The sequence below is a fragment of the Hyaena hyaena genome, unplaced genomic scaffold, assembly GCF_003009895.1.
Source record: "Hyaena hyaena isolate Hyena2069 unplaced genomic scaffold, ASM300989v1 scaffold_2066, whole genome shotgun sequence".
NCBI classification, from domain to species: Eukaryota; Metazoa; Chordata; class Mammalia; order Carnivora; family Hyaenidae; genus Hyaena; species Hyaena hyaena.
The window spans coordinates 99,961-117,430 of NW_024082650.1; the positions used below are offsets into that span (position 1 = coordinate 99,961).

General features: G+C 34.7%; 1 long non-coding RNA gene across 1 annotated transcript; it reads right to left on the bottom strand.

Annotated features, from left to right (window-relative positions):
• Nucleotides 1-12,464: 12,464 nt before the first annotated feature.
• LOC120227126 lies at nt 12,465-16,286 on the bottom strand. The gene is made up of 3 exons (XR_005527184.1): nt 16,173-16,286; nt 13,850-13,894; nt 12,465-12,570 (listed from the first exon to the last, which is right to left on the bottom strand). It is a non-coding gene; the product is annotated as an uncharacterized LOC120227126 (long non-coding RNA).
• Nucleotides 16,287-17,470: the final 1,184 nt, after the last annotated feature.

The following is a 17,470-nucleotide window of genomic DNA, read 5'->3' on the forward strand; positions in this document are numbered from 1 at the left end:
TAAGTACCTCCCCTATTTGGAGCTAGAAATAGGACAGACATTGAAAGTATGTCTACTGCCCCAAGTCAATTCCTCCCTGGGCATACAGCCCCCTTAAGATTCTCTCTTTCTCTCTCCTCCATGCACATACACACTCTCTCTAAAAAACAAAAAACAACAAAGAAACAAAAAAACACTTTAAAAAATATGTCTATGTCCAAAACTCTTATAGGGTTCTAATAAAAAAGAAGAGGTGGTTTACTTCTATGCTAGTTAAGAGCTTGAAAAAAGAAAAAGACTTAGAGGAAGAGTTAGGGCTCTCTTGTTCCTCTTTTGTTCCTCTCTTGCTCCTAGTCTCTTGAGATCATTGACTTCTATAGCAGAAAGTTTGTACCAACCTTCTTGTGTTGTCTTCAAGGACTTGCTCATCCTTCTGGTCTCAAAGGACTTGTATATAAGCTGAATTGGCATGCACACAAGGTCCTTTGTGATTCTAAATCATAGAGATTACTAGACCTGGTATCTGAGAAGACACTGGACCAGTTTTCCCCCTTTATATGGAACATAGAATTAACAGCTTGTCATCTGGCCATTGACATATAGTAGACGAAACAAGTGAGATTTCCATTACACATATGTTTGACACTTCTCAAAGTATTCCAGAGCTTGGTCTCAAACTCCAGAGTAGATAAAACTAAGGGAAAATAAAAATAGCTGTTGATTTTAGGAGACACAGAGGCCAAAGAGAAAAACACCAAAGGCCTCAAACAGGTAGCTACTAGTAAAAATAGAATGCCTGAAGGAGAAAGATAACCAAATTAAACAACCAGCATAATAAGATTATATGAGACATTAGATTATGGAATCAAAACATTTTAAATTGAAACCCCATGACTTTCACTGCAATGGACTTCAATAGATGAGTTAAAAGAAAGAGTGAAGGTTATTATGGTCCAAGTGGATGTTTTGGAAGATTATACAGAAGAAATTATTTGAAATTAAAGACATATGAAAATCATAATAGACTTCAAGAATTTATTCAAATGATTTATTATGTAAATAATAAGATTTCGGAAACAGAAAAAAGAATAGATTTAAACAAAGTAATAATTAAAGAACAATTAAACATCATCTAGTACTGAATAATATATGGAGGGAAAATAACTACCATCCACCTATTTGAATTCAGAATATATATAATTCATCCATTCTAACAAAATAGAAAGTCATCATATACTTCATCTAAGAAAAACATTCAAAAACATTTCCAGATATACAGGAAATTAATTAGATCCTAAAGTAAGGGGAAATTTTAGGGGCAAGTCAAAAAGTAATAGCTGATGATGGAATGAGTGTAATGAAAAATTATTATAAAAATAAAAGTGCTAAATCATTTTAGCAATGAAATAGACATACTGCAAGATAAGTTTATATAGTCTAGAACAAGTTTTACTAAATTCTCACAGTAAAACTCAGTGTTAGGAGAGAAAAGCTGAGGGAATAAAGGTATTATAAAAGTCTAGGTTGGAGAGCCCAAGTATCTTTACAAATATTTAGAATATAATACAAAGGGAAACATTTCCTTTTGGAAACAGCTAAAACTATTAAAGGAAGATTTATCATCCTAATTTTTCATTATCAAATGAGAAAGAATATAATAACCCATCTTAATATACGTATTATAAAATCACAAAAGAAATCAAGAGAAAATTGACAAATTTAAAAGCTTCAATCAAAAATAGAAACATTTTGAAGAGAAAATTTAATCTGAAGACTGGTTTCATTAAAAAGAACCTAGTAGCCAAATTAAGGAAAGAAGGAGAAAGCAAAATTATCAGGTATTATGAAAACATGCAGCCATAAAAAGGGGGAGAATAAATACATGCAAGAGTACAGACTATGCAACTTCATGGCTATAAATTTGATAATCTAAAGGAAGTAGATGATTTCTTAGTAATATGTTAAAGAGAAAACTTGAAGAGATCAATCATCAGAGAATGGATTGTAAATCACACTAAATAATATATATCAATATTAGTATAGAAAAAATAAGGATAATCCATCAGGTGGCCTGGAGATGAAGAAACAACTAGATAAGGGAAGGATCAAGAGAATGTCCATGAAAGTATCCAAAATATGTCCTATGAGCACATTTACCTGGAATTACATATTTTCAGTGCTAGATCTGAATGTAGAGATATATTCAAGTTGGCTGAACATAAATTAGGACTGCCTGACTTTGCAAACATTTTTTTTCATTAAAAGAATAATATTAATAAAGTTCCAATACTCCCACACATAAGGGGCAGGGCATGAAGAAGGTCAGAGAAAGGAAAGAACATAAAATACATTGCTTCATGTCATTCTGCTGGATTCGTGTTTCTTTTCTAAGGGTTTTTCTAATATAGTTTATTTACTTTTGAGACAGAGAGAGACAGAGCATGAGTGCTGAAGGGGCAGAGAGAGAGACAGAGAGATGCACACAGAATCTGAAACAGGCTCCAGGCCCTGAGCTGTCAGCACAGAACCTAGTGTGGGGCTTGAACTCACGAACCATGAAATCATGACCTGAGCCAAAGTCACATGCTTAACCAACTGAGCCACCCAGGTGCCTCTGGATTTGTGTTTCTTCATAGGACATAAGGCTCCATCAAGAGTATGGTGCACTGTTGCTTTCATTTCGCTGAACGTGAACCTGTTGGTGCTGGCTGGACTGGGGACCCTGCACCTGATGAGTAAGTTTCTGAGGCTGTCCATTGGTTTTATCAGGCACATTGCAAATGAATCCAATTCCTGAGACATATCCATATTAACATATTATATTTCCAGATTAATAGAGAGGAAAACAGGCTTCATTACTATATGATCCTATCATGTTAATCATTGTCTTGAGGATATTTTAATATCAAATTCCTTCAGTGGCAGTTCCTCATGGCAAAATAGTGCTAAAGATAGTAATGTAAAGCCTATTTTTCTAGAAATTGTAAAATCAATGCAACAGCAAAAATACAACTGATTATACTTTGTGAGTTTTCATGATGATTTCATATGTGTGAAACAAATTCTCCATTTTGCCTGCATTTTCTTCTTGCCCAACTCATTCTAAATACCCTTATCATATTTGATTTTTTTTTCTAATTCTTTCATTAAGAGCCAGTTAATTTCTCCTAGGAGTGATACCAGTTTCAGTGAATATGAGATGGCTTCATCGTGGTGTCTTTTGAAAGATAATTTCTCCCAAATGATAACTTTTTTCCTAAAATTTTAAAACTGTTCTTCACATTACGATAATAATTGGTGAGCAAGGTTTCTTTCCTCCAGTATAATGCCAGCTTTGTAAAGGCATAAACTATGCCTTACATACACTATGTAAGAATGTACATACACTTTGTATTCTTTGACTGAATAAATGTATTAAATTAATAAATGAATCAGGGGATGAACAAATGAATAAGCAGAATCAAGTATGCTTTTGAATATCAAAGTTGAAGTATCTTTATAAGAGAAGGAAAATTCTCAATCCACTCTTATCAGAGCTTTGTTCTCCCTTTAGGAAAAACGGGGATCTCAAGTACTTTAAGAATATATCTTTTCAATAAAGATCTAACATATCTACCTTGCCAGAACTTCAAAATATAGAAAAGGAGAAGAAACTAGCAGCCATTGGGTTCTGCCAATGGAGGTAAAAGTCATTAAAATATAAAAACATGCATTAATATCTTAGGAGCCATAGGGTATATGTCATTTACATCAATATTTTGTTTAATAACTCTTATAACATTATATTCCTTAACATTTTTGAGTACTAATGTTTTCTCAAGCTCTTCACGTGCAGTATCTCATTTAATCTTTACTCCAACTGTATCCTATAATCACATTAGCCTTCCATTTCCAGTGTCAGAGAACTCAAAGTACTTTTCCAGTTCTAGATAGTCTAGAAGTGACCAAATGGATATTTGATCATCCATCTATCATTTTATTTTACACTTTATGGTTTTAATGTCCCTTTACCTTTCTTTCATGTTTCTATTCTTTGCTACATTGATCATGTTTTCTTCTATCCTTTGAGCACATTCCCAAGCCCTACGATAATTTGTTCCTTTAAGTATCTATCAGTTACTAATCTGATAACTAAAAGGTGCTTTTAAGGACTCCATATATGGGGAACATCTTTTCCCAAGCCTGGATGCTACTGGGAGATGTCCTTCCCTTCTACACTAGTGAGTACAAAGGCATCTTGAGGGAATGAGAGAATGATTATAATAATAGCTAACATCTCTTGAGCAACCATTCTTTCTGATTTTATCTCATTTAATCCTCAGAAAGCTTAAATTAAAAATGAAAGATTCTATTAAGTTGCAGGGTTCCCCAGTAAACTAACAAACATCAATCTATATAGAAAAGTCATCATATGCTATAACGATCCACAAAACAAAGAAGTTATAAAGTTGTCTGAATCTTCTGATCTTCTTCAAGACATGAAGTATTCTGAATTGTTTTTTAATCCTGAGGCTGATGTTTACCAATTCTGCATCTTTAAATCATGGTTATGTCTCTCCAAGAAACTCAAAATACAACCCAGAGGGTCACCAATATATTATGATGCTTCCTAATCTCAAATGTGATGCCCGTTTCTATAAACTGACTACAGAATTGCATCATCATTTATCTAGAAACCTCTACTTCACATAGATCTTCCTTGTTTTTTTCTTTTTAAGTTTATTTGGGCATTTTCTTAAACAAGGAACTATTCTCCATTGAGTAGCATAAAACACTTTTATCTCAAATAAATTTTAACCTTAAAAGTATTTTATATATCTATGGGTTAACATTTTAATATGAGCATTCCATTAAATTTTAAATGATTATAGTGAGGTTAATATAATTTATTAGAAAGCTTTGGCTATGTCAAAGTCATTGATCTCATGATATGAATTATAGATTACCAGGAACTCATCTTCGGCAACAGAACAGTGGATGACATTCAACAAAGCACAATACAATGATTGGAGAAAAATGTAACACTATACATGAATATGTATGATAATATCTCAAGGGATTATATCAGTTTCAAAAGCATGATAGAAGACACATTACAGGAGCTGAGCTTCTTTACTTCAAAATACTGCGAAGACTTAAAGCAGAAGGAAAATTGTGAGTGAAATGGTTTCATATCATCACCTCAGTAACTGGGTCTTCCGTTTTCCCCTAGAATCTTTCCTGGGTTCAAAATCTTGAAATCTATCTGAAACAAAGAAAACATGAAAATACAGTAATCATTTACACACTCTTCTATTAAGAAAGCATTTTTTTGGTCTTTTTTTGACTTAGTTGCTTTATGTGTTTAGTTATTATTTTTATCAAACTAATCCTTTTCCCTCTTCCTCTCTTTTTCTTGGGTTAGATTGTTTGTTTTGCAATTCCTTCTTTCTTTTTTTACACTCACATTTTACACTCTCATTTTAATGGAGTTTAGCTCTAATGGAATTTAGCTGGGGATATGGGAGATAAATGTATGTCTTCATGTGTGTCTGAAAAGGTCTTTATTTTGGCTAGGTATAAATTCAAAGGTTAAAAATTAGTTTCTTAGACAGTATTGGAAGAGTTGCCTCACTGTTTTTCACAATGTTGATAAGAAGTCTGTTACCAGTGTAATTTCATCCCATAAAAATGACCTGACTTTAGCTTTTAAGATATTTTATTCATTTGGGGGAACTGAAATTTTAGGATATTCTGGGTATGAGTGCTTTTTAATCATTTATTTCCTGTGCACTCTCTGGCCTTCTCAATCTGAAAGTTTGCCTTTCAAATTTAGGAAAAATATACTCTGTGACTTATAGGTTTATTTTTCCTTCACTCTATTTCCTGTTCTTTCCATGACTTCTCTTGTTCAAATATTCAGATCTGCAGATATCATCTTTTCTCTGTCTTTTTTTTTTTTTGCTTTAGATTCATTTTCAAATCTTTCTATTATTTCAACAATCATATTTTTAATCTGATAAACCCTTACATTATTATCAAGAGTTCTAGTTTTTGTAGCATCCTTTCTGTACCTTATGTAGATAATATATTTTGGAGTCCTCTAATTATACTCATTAGAGGAGTATTTTAAAATACCACTCTCCTCTTTCCTAAATTCTTTTTTTGGGGAAAGTAGGTAATTTTCCCTTTCCTTTCCTTATTATTTCATGTGTTGGCACTCTTAAACACCTTATGATTCTTGCTAAGAAGACATAAGAAAGTTGGAGAGGGTTGGCTCCACTGTTGTTTAAAAAGGATAGTGTTTCCATTAGATCTCTCTGAAAGTCAGAAATCTGTCAGGATATTTTAAGGGTGGAAGACCAAGATGGAGTGTATGAACTTCCCTTTTCAAATGAGGCTGGATACAAAGGGTGATACCAACAATCACAGTGTAAACTCTGAGAGGACCCATGTCCTTTCTTCTCCTGAAAATTCTATAGCATCTGACTAATTTTTCTTCCCTCTTTTCTTCACCCTTTCCTTTCTTACCTTCTTTCATTAAAAAAAAGAAATCACTTCACCCTATGTGTCAACACACATTGAAGAATATAAAGTTTTATGCATAACCATTATAACTATCCCTTGTCATGAGTAACTCATGATATGAAAAGAAGACAAGTAAACAAAAAATTAGAATTCAGTGTAATCAATGCTTGTAAACATAAATATAGTGCGATAAACAATATAGTTGGAGGAAACAGTCCAGACTGAATGGGGGTATATAGTCAATGATGGGAGAAGAGCATATTGCAAAAAACTTAGTGAGAGATAGCAGGGTATACTGGGAAAATTCAAGGTATTCAATGTGAATGGCTGACAGGAAGCTAAGTGATCTTAAAGATAAAATTAGAATGTCATGAACGTTCCCATAGATAATGGGAAGAGTTTGAATTTTAATCTGACAACTACAGAAAAATATTGGACCACTTAAAACAGTCTTACAGAAAGGTCACTGGAAACAGTGAGGTGATAAGGTTTATGCAAAAAAAAAAAAAAAAAAAAAAAAAAAAAAANCAGAAAGGTCACTGGAAACAGTGAGGTGATAAGGTTTATGCAAAAAAAAAAAAAAAAAAAAAAAGGACCAGGGTCTTGTGGCAATCCAAACATACTTAAGTTTTCTGTGAGTGCTTTTAAAACTCCCTTCATCATTTTCCTTCCTCTGCAGCTATGATTTTCTTTCTATTTTCAGATTATTCCTGAGCCAAATCTTGTTCCATTTCAGATTGCCTTCCCTTCTTTCTCTCATATTATAAGCAATCATCTCTCTCAGCATATAACTTTTGTTACTCATTTCCATATGTAATGAAAATGTTTGTAACTTCTGATATATATGCTAATCTATAGTACATCTGTGCATACCTATTATGTATATGTGAGTGTCGCTATCACATCTTTAATAGACTTTCCTCATTTGTTTTTCAGATGTTGAATTTCACTTATGCTTTGATTCGTGGATGTGGCATGGAAATAGCAGCAGCAGACCTCACTCCCAGGTGGATATGAACAATAAATCAAATTACTACAAAAGCCAGGTCTGTGTTATTCTTTGGGGTACATCCACACAAAGTTTTTGGCATTGTTAAGATGTAGGTAAGGAGAAAGTGGACAACAATATTGCTGGTCCTTGGCTGTTCCTAATAAATGGCCTTCATGCCCTTCACCTTTGTTCCTCCCCTCTGAGCGGAGTTACTGGGGAATTCTACTGTCTCAGATTCAAATAACATCTACAATTATCAGTCCATGGGACATATCACAACAGGTAAGCTATGGAACTATGTTTCCTTGGTATTTCTTATTCCCTGTATTTTCTGGTTCTTGTAGAATCAGAAAGGAGAGAGTAATGATTTACTTCCAGTTGTGGGGCTTATTTTAATTGGCCATGTATCATAATACAAATGGAAGTATGGGATTCTCTTCTCCCTTAGAATTGTTGTCCACTGATGCAAAGCTATACTCTCAGTTGCAAAGTGCTTGGCACAATCTTGCATATTATCCATCTTGTTGTCACATATTACTACCCTAGTTAGTGTTATGAGTTAAAATACAATGAAACAAATCAGGTAAACTTACCACAATGCTCATGATTATTTTGCTGTTGTTTTTCTTAACATACTCTAACCAAAAATCTTGTAAACAGCATTCACTTGAATGTGGTTCATACCCTATGGTTTTTGCCCTTTATAATTTTCTTAGCTGAATTATTCTTTTGTCCTTTTTGAACTTGATTAATCCAATTCAGTGTTCAAATTTCAACCTCATTGCTTCTTTAATATTTGACCTTCCTCATAATAAGCTCAATTAATGGCTTTCTCTTTCATATTCGCACAGCATTACATTTTTAGTTAACAGTTATAAGTGCATCTGCTACATTTTTAGCTTCTTAAAGGGAGAAAAATATGTCTTGTTCATTATTATATATCCACCTATGATACTGAAAACACTTTAAGCCTGGCTGAAGTACAAGTTTACTTCAATATCTTGATTAAAAAAATTTTTTTTCTGTAGGTAAAGGGAGTACTTAGAATGCCAAAGAGGAGATTTTTCATTGCTTTATGTATTATTTTGATAATTTACATTTTTAGGAAAAGAGACATCTGAATCAAGAAAATCAATTAAAAAACAGTTGGGAAACTAAGAAAAGATACAATTGTTTCATGTCACAATCTAATTAGATACGAGGTCTGAAGGAAAGTGAACAGAACATGATGATTTTAAGTTTTTTTGTCTTGAATTTATACATAAGAAAAAATGATTAGTCATATGTAGGATATTTTTGTGTTTGGGACTGATATTGAGTGTAAATTTTAGTAGGTCAAATTTATGGTGCTTTTGAGAATGACATGGACATAAAATACCTTTGCGGTTGGAGCTGAATAGAAGATTGTACTGAAGATTTTTAAAAGTTATCCAGCCATAATTTTATCAAACAATATTTATCAAATATTTATTAATGATTACTGTGTACTTTTCATGGGGGATACAAGATGAATAAAGTGCTGTTCCTTGTCACAAGAGGAATTTGAGCCTGGTAAGTTTTGGTCAATAAAAATAAAATCTGTAGATTAGGTGACAATATCCTAAATAAATTAGTAGATTTAGAAAAGAAAAAGCCAAAGCATAGAGCCCTAGATATCCACACTACAAATGGGTCAGGAAAATAGGAAAACTGGCACAAATGTTTACGAATAGTGATTAAAGAAACAAAGAAGGAAAAAAGAAGGTGTGATACCCTGAGAACTAATAGAGAGAAGAGTTTCAAGAATAATGCAATCAACAGTGAAAACACCCCAAAGAGGTTAAACAATGCATAAAAGTAATGACAAATACTATTTATTCCATTCCTATAGTACATCACAAACTGGAAAAGATGTTTTATTTAACCTCAAGGCAATCTACAATAGAAGTACCATGATATCTAAATTTCAGATTAAGAAACTGAAGTTCATAGAGGATACATTTCTTCACATCACATGAATAATAAGTAGCAGATTGAAGACTCAAAGTCTAGTCTGCCTATCTTCCAAGCCCAAGATAGGTCTAAAAATAAATAGTTAGTTGACAATTAAAAGATAACCTTGATAAAAGTGCTACAAATCAAGTAATATAGGATACATATTGATAACATCTTATTATTCAAACAAATATTTCTGAAGTGTTTACTAAAGTCTGCAACATGGACTAAATGCTGAGGATATAACAATAACCCCTACCCTTATAAATCTTAAAGACACTTACAATCTAAGGTGAACCAAAACAAAAAATCGATAAATTAGCAAATCATTATTTAACTTCAATTATTATGTCACATATACAAAAAAATAAAAAATACAGTGCTCAAATAAGATAGTTAGAAGTTGCTTGACATCTGAATGACAAAGACACAATAAAGCTTAAACTCCAGATTTTTAAAAGAATTTTTATTACATTATTTATTTTTGAGAGACAGATTACAAGTTGGGGAGGGGCAGAGAAAGAAGGAGACACAGAATCTGAAGCAGGCTCCAGGCTCTGAGCTGTCAGCACAGGGATCGACTCATGGGTTCGAACTCACAAACTATGAGATCATGACCTGAGCCAAAGTCGGACGCTTAACCGACTGAGCCACCCAGGTACCCTCAGATTTTCTCTCTCTCTCTCTCTCTTTTTAATAGTTTATTGTCAAGTTGGTTTCCAAATAACACCCACCCTCAGATTTTCTCTTAAGAATCTTGAAAGTTAATGGAAGACAAGATATCTTTTAGATCTCAAGAAAAAATTCACAGTACCAGGAGGAGTTTTAAAGACATTATTACTTACTTCTGGGTAGGGCCTAACAAAGAAGGAAAGATTAAAAGAGTAGGTAGAGATAGGTAAATTGAAAAGGAGTAGAGGGTCTCATTGGAAAGGCTAGTCTTGACTGAATGGGAACCCATTCCAAAAGAAATGCAAAAAAGAAATGAAAACCTATACAATTATAGACATGGAATCTCTGGAGGAATGGGGACTTAGCTCATCCAATGACTTCTTTTTGCCTATCATCTGCTCCATGTTAACAGTGTGGTAAAGGAGTTAAGAGGAAGCTTGAATAAAGGTTTTAAAATTCCACTGAGGGAAAGGGGGCAAGGAACCAAGAAAGGAAATAACTGTTGAGTGGAATTTTGATAATATGAATCAGATTCTGTTGCACTTGAATTAGCTTCCTGTGGTACAAAAGACCACTAACTGATGTTTCCTTTGTTTGTAGCTGTACATTACCTGTCTTCCGTCACCTATCTCCTGGATGGATCTGAACTGTTCTCTCAAGAAGACTAATGAGGCAGCAGAAAATGTTGTAAAATTGTGCCTTTTGACCAGTGAACCTGTTCCTTGATTCTTCTCAATAAGAAAAGAAATTCAGGATGCTAATTTTTAAGATGTTTCTCTGACAATCATCCCCTATGTATGGCCAAGATGTATAAAAAGATGGTAAAAAAAAAAATCTGGGAACATTTGTCTGTAGCTCAAACAATTTTTTTCCCACCAAAAAATCTGTTTATATAGAAGGAGTTCATGGATTTGAGAATGTATGAGGTAAAACTTCAGAAGCTCTGGTGTATTTCCCTGTCCATCCTTTCACACTACTATTCTATGCTTTCCTAGGACACTAAGGAATGGAGGGAAGATATAAAAACAAAGTCAAATCATGGTCAAGGATATTACCCTTTGCAATATAAAATAAAATGAGACTCAGGATGACCAAATGATTTATTGTCCAAACTAGAGCACTTTGAGAATAAAAGGAAGCATTACAGATAATTACGCCAAGATGCCGGGCATAAGTCAGACAAGTCCTGGGCAACCCCAGATTACTCAGTGACCTCTTGGGTGAAATTGGTAATGAAAGACTCAGAGGTAGCTTTGGGCCCTAGACAGTTGAGGGTTCTGGTGAATTCTTACCATAATGTAAGGAGTCACCATAGTTACTGTCATTTTGACCTCTTTTAACTAAAATAGTTTAACAAGAAAAGACTACATTTTAGCAATAAAAGATTGAACTTATGAGGTAACTCGTTTACAAAATAAAGCACACTTAGGGGCACCTGGGTGGTTCAGTCAGTTAAGTGTCCAATTTCAGCTCCGATCATGAACTCATAGTTCGTGAATTTGAGCCCCGCATTGGGCTCTGTGCTGACAGCTCAGAGCCTGGAGCCTGCTTTTGGATTCTGTGCGTCCCTCTGTCTCTGTTCCTCCCCCACTCACACTCTGTCTCTCTCTCTCTCTCTCAAAAATAAATAAACATTAAAAAATTAAAACACAAAACAAAATAAAGCATACCATCGGGTTTTTTTGTTTTTGTTTTTATTTTCTCGTTACAGGTTTGGACCCCAATAAAGATTCCAAGTGTTGAAAATAGTGAAGTATGCAGAATTCAACAGAAATGAAATGGTTGGAAAATTATTGCTCTAGGTAGTTATATTCATGAAAATAAAGTAGCTATATCAAATTCTCAGTTGTAGCTGAATGCAAACACTCCTAGTCTGCTGTAATGGTGTGCAACACAAAGGTGATCCTGTAAGCTGAAACTCTGCAAACTCGTTCTCAGAATCCAAAGGAAAAATTTTGATTGTGTTGCAACCTTTAAAACTCTTCTGCCAAAACATTAAAAACTTCTTACTGCTGATTAGAAATGTGCAAGGAAATGAAAAAAAGGGAAAATTAATATTATGTAATATATTGGAATTTAAAATATTAGAAACATTGAGGATTAAAGTGGCTTCTTTCATTTATCAAGAGAAATAAGAAGAATGGTACAACTTCTTTTGATACAACTTAACTGTATACATTAGGCATCTTTTCTGTCCCTTGGAGACTTGTCATACTCCTTTTGAAGTTAGGATAAGTTTTTAACGTTTTAGTCTTTGTGATGTCAAAGACATCAAAATTTTCCAACAGTTCCTTTAAAGTGAAGTTTTTTTGCTGGCATCACATTACTTTAGGCAGCTTCATCTCCCCCAGAACAGCTCCTTTACTCATTTATGCCAAGAAATTACCTTCAGCAAGTTCCTCAGTTCTTCAGTAAGTTCTTCAGTAAGTTAAGAGTCCTCTGAGATTCTGAAATGATGCAGTATCAACATTCTCAGTCAGCTATTTCTTTATTATTATTATTATTTTAATATTTTTGTTATTGAAGTATAGTTGACAACTGTTTGATATTTAACTCTATTTGGATTTAATTTGCATTCTGCAAAGTTATTCACACATGTGGAAAAAGCTCTTGTGTATTATGTGAATATCCTGTTACTTCCTTCCAAGATGTTTGAAATTTTTCAGCTGCATGCTTTTATACTATTACTTCTAAAACTTGGCTAAAGAAGTTTCATGATCTCCAATTGCAGTGTCAATAGTCTGTCCAAAAGTCCATCTCTAAGATTTTGAAAGCTTAAGTAACTCCTTAGATTAATGAAGTTGTGTTTGGTGGTAAAAAGCAAATTTTCACATTTTCTCTCAAGACCCTAAGAGAATCTGGGTGATCTAGAACATTATCTAGCAGTAGCAGTGCTTTAAAAGGTAAATTATCTTGGGTAAAGTATCTCTACAACTGAGAAACACAGAAGGTAAACTACTGTATGTTTAACTATCAATATGTAAACAGAATAAGTGATTCTTTTTTTTTTATTTTTTTAAAATGTTTTATTTATTTCTAGGAGAGAGAGAGAGAGAGACAGCGTGAGCAGGGGAGGCTCAGAGAGAGAGGGAGTCATAGACTCTGAAACAGGCTCCAGGCTCTGAGCTGGCAGTCAGCACAGAGCCTGACGCGGGGCTCGAACCCACGAACCGCGAGATCATGACCTAAGCGAAAGTTGGACGCTTAACCAACTAAGCCACCCAGGCGCCCCAAGAATAAGTGATTCTTAATGAGCACGATCGTGGACAGATCTTGAAAGAAGGGACATGATTGGTCACTGATTATAATGAGCATCTGTAACTTATGTAGCAGCAACATTTATACTTTATGCAATTACTCACAACATATTGTAGTAAATGAAAACTGAACTGTGTTGTTGGGGGACTAGTGTTATTTAAGTGAACCAAGGTCCCTGAAATCTGTCGTATAGGAACCATGCAAAGTGAGAACTATCTGTGCTTCCAATACAGTTAGGTACTGCATAATTTGAGTACCTCCATTGACCCCTGTAAATTATAGCAATTTTTAAGTTCAATTAATACCTATATCTCATTAATATGTTTGTTTCAGGAGTAGAATTTAGTGATTCTCCACTTACATATAATAACACCCAGAGAACAAAGAGAAAACTCTGAGTGAATTAGAATGGTAGAATATTTCCTTAAAGTGCTAACAAAATAGTGATTCTATATTTTTTGTACTCACCAAAACGTGTTTATCACCATTCTTATTTAACATTGCCTCAGTATTCTAGCAAGTAAAACAGAGAAAAATGAAAAGATCAGTGACAATTGATTATAAATGACAAAATATTAACTGTGGATTTATATAAAAAGTGACCTTGAAAAAAATGACTGAAGATTATGTTGGCCAATCTCATGACAAATAATCATGACATATACCTTATTATATACAAACTAAAAAAGCTGTTAGGAAAGCAAATTGCTCTAATGAGAGAAAAGGTATTGTCCAAAGTAACAAATATATAAAACTCATATGAAAAAAGTAATAAGGGATATGAAATGATGAGGACTTAAGATTGTAGTAAAAAGTGCCAAGATGAACAAAAAGAGTAATAATTTATTCTTGGATAGAAATTTCAGTGTCTAAAAGTATTACTCCTCTCAGATCCATCAATCAAAATAAAAATTCTGGAAAATATCCGTTAAAATTAATATTACTTTTTCAATTTTTTATATGTAAGAAAATTGAATTCTTTAGGATGTAATCCCATGTGGATTCTGGCTAAGAAGGGGACTAGTTTCATTAACATCACGTGTATTTCCTACCATTTTCTAGAGCAAACAGGTGTTATTTCTGATATTTAAAAATAAGTTCAGGGCACTGGGGTGGCTCAGTTGGTTAAGAATCTGACTTCAGCTCAGGTCATGATCTCGCAGTTTGTGAGTTCGAATTGTGCATTGGGCTCTGTGTTGATAGCTCAGAGCCTGGAGTCTGCTTCGGATTCTGTGTCTCCCTCTCTCTCTGTCCCTCCCCTGCTTGTGCTCTGTCTCTCAGTCTCTAAAATAAATAAACATTAAAACATTTTTTTAACTAAAAAGGCAATTCCTAAAAAAAATACCTAACTAAAGTAAATAATCAAATATATACTAATTTTGCAGCAAAAGCACCAAGATAAGAATTATTTTAAGTGATATTAAAATACAGTATTTGACTGTACCTGCCTGATGAGATATGCCATAAGGAAGAAAATGAAAGAATCATGAATTTACTGAATATTTGCAATGAGAAGTAAGATAAGGAGAAAAGGTCAGATATAATCTGATTTGTCTAACAAAATTGGCATGATTGAATTTTCTGGGTATTTTAGGGGACTTGAAAGTTAGGTCAAATTATAGATAAATGAAAGATATATTTTTGCACATTTAATTTTTGTTCCAGTCAAAATTTGATTCTGCTGCTTTTGCAAATGCAATCCTTTACAATCATAGAAGACTAAGGTATTATTACCACACATACTTTATTCTAGTAATGCTAGGACACTTTATTAGAAAATATATTCATAGAAATGATTGTACTTCAAGACCTGTGATCGAACAAAACACTTTCCTTCAGGACTACTGAAGTGTCCTTCACAATTGTGATAATAATAACCACAAAAATATAACATACTTATTACGATTTTGCTCGCCAGTTACAATGTGGTGGTTTCTTCCCCATACCACCAAGCAGTTGGACACCAGCTGGGTGTTCTACAATTCAACTCAATTCTTTTCTGTTTTCTTTTCTTTTTTCTTTTCATTTCCTTTCTTTTCTTTCCTTTTCCTTTCTTTCCTTTCCCTGTACCTTTTCCTCTCCCCTCCCCTCCCCTCCTCTTCCCTCCTCTCTTCCCCTCCACTCCCCTCCCCTCCAATCCCCTCCTCTCCTCTCCCCTCCTCTCCTTTTTCTTTTCTTACTCAATTCTGACACTATCTGTCCTGAGGTATCATCAGATCCCACAGGTTAAGGGCTCAGTCCCACAAGACTATAAATCAAAGGTTGCCTCAATCCCCTTATTGGGTTCCAATAAACTTGTTGGAGTGGTTCACAGAGCTGGGGAAATCAGTTTATTTGCTAGCTTACTGGTTTATTACAAAGACTATTAAAGAATACAAATCAACAACCAGATGAACAGATACATGGGGGCAGGTCCCAAACAAGCGAGCTTCTGTTCCTGTGGCATGTGGGCTTGGGGCCAGGCATAGTGGCCCTCAGAAGTTTTCAGACTTACCAACCTGGAAGCTCTAGAACTCCTTTCCTTTGGGATTTTACAGACACTTCACTGCATTGGCAGGCTTAATTAAATCATTGGCCATTGGTAGATTCAATCTCCAACCGGAAATCAGGGGTGGGACTGAAAGTTCTAGCCCTCTTTTCTTGGTTGGTTTCCCTGGCAACCACCCACCCTCTTCTCCCCCTCTCCCCCACCAGCCCAGGGGATTTCCTCAAGTCAATTTATTAACATAAACTCAGTCAGGCCTTCCTGGTTGAAAGGGACTTGTTACAAATAACAAAATACCTATTTTACCTTTACAGCTTTGAAGTGGCTTGATTTCAGGAACTGAGGACAAGAGACCAAATGTTATAATAAAAGATGTTTCCATTGTTTCCACTTAGGAAATTCCAAGGAGTTTAGGAGCTGTAAGCCAGAAACTGTAGGTGGAAGACCAAAATACATATTATTGTAAGGCCCCAAGTCTAAACGTCTAAACCAAACTGACTCCGTGACAGGCTTTAAGTTTCCCCTCTAAACTAGAAGGCCTGAGTTTCGGCTTCCCCGAAACTATCAGGTAGTTACACATTACCCAAGGCAGGAGTAACCACCCTTGCAACACCCAATCAAGAAAGGCCAGCGACCACCCTCCACATTGTTAAGGAAGAGGCCTGGAGATAGAAACTATAGATAGGACCCTGTTACCTAATGTTAAAGTTAACCCATTAGTCGCCGAATAAGACCCTACGCTCGCTCTGTGATTGGTTAAATTTAAAGGTACTCTAAACGTTGTAATTGGATCCCGCCAAAAGTAACGAATACTCTAGACAATGTGTATGGTCAAACCCGCTGTCAATGATGTTGTGTAATCATGATTGGATCACTGTTCCCATGTCACAACTTCTGTAACTCCCCAGTCACAAACCCCATAAAAACTCTACTCTGCCCTTGTTCGAGGCTCTCAGCACAGATCCACGGCGCTGGTGAAGTCTGTGAGCCTGAGCTCGAGCCCGTACTAAAGCCCTTTGCCTTTGCATGCGTGACTCGGTCTCCCTGGTGGTCTCTGGTTGGTGAGGATACTGCGATCTGGGTATAACATTATAAACCACAGTATCGCACTTAAAAATAATATTCATGAAAAATGTGCATTAACAAACTGTAAGTTTCTAAAGGCATTTCCAGTTTCTGATAATGACGGGCCAGGTTAGTCATAAAAATCTGAGAAATACTAAAAGCTAACTAAAAATTTAAAAATTCTTAAAAGTAACAGTAAAGGAACTTCAGTCATACGTAAGTGAAGTGTGACTGATCACTTTGATCATAAAACTGCCAATGAAGTAGGCACTTTACAGTCCTACAGCATTTCACACTATAGATAGATAGATAACTAATGCCTGTTTGAAATGCTCTCATCTTTAACCTCCCATATTATTGTCGCATTGATTTTTGAGTCCTTTTCAATCTCTTTGGACTCTATCTCTTTCTCTCTCTCCACTGTCTTTCTTTGAAGTTCTACTTTAGACCTTCCTCTTTTTACATCTGCTCTTTTCTTCATATGCCAGCTATATTAACATTTATTTAAATGCGGATGAAGCCCACATCATTATCACTCC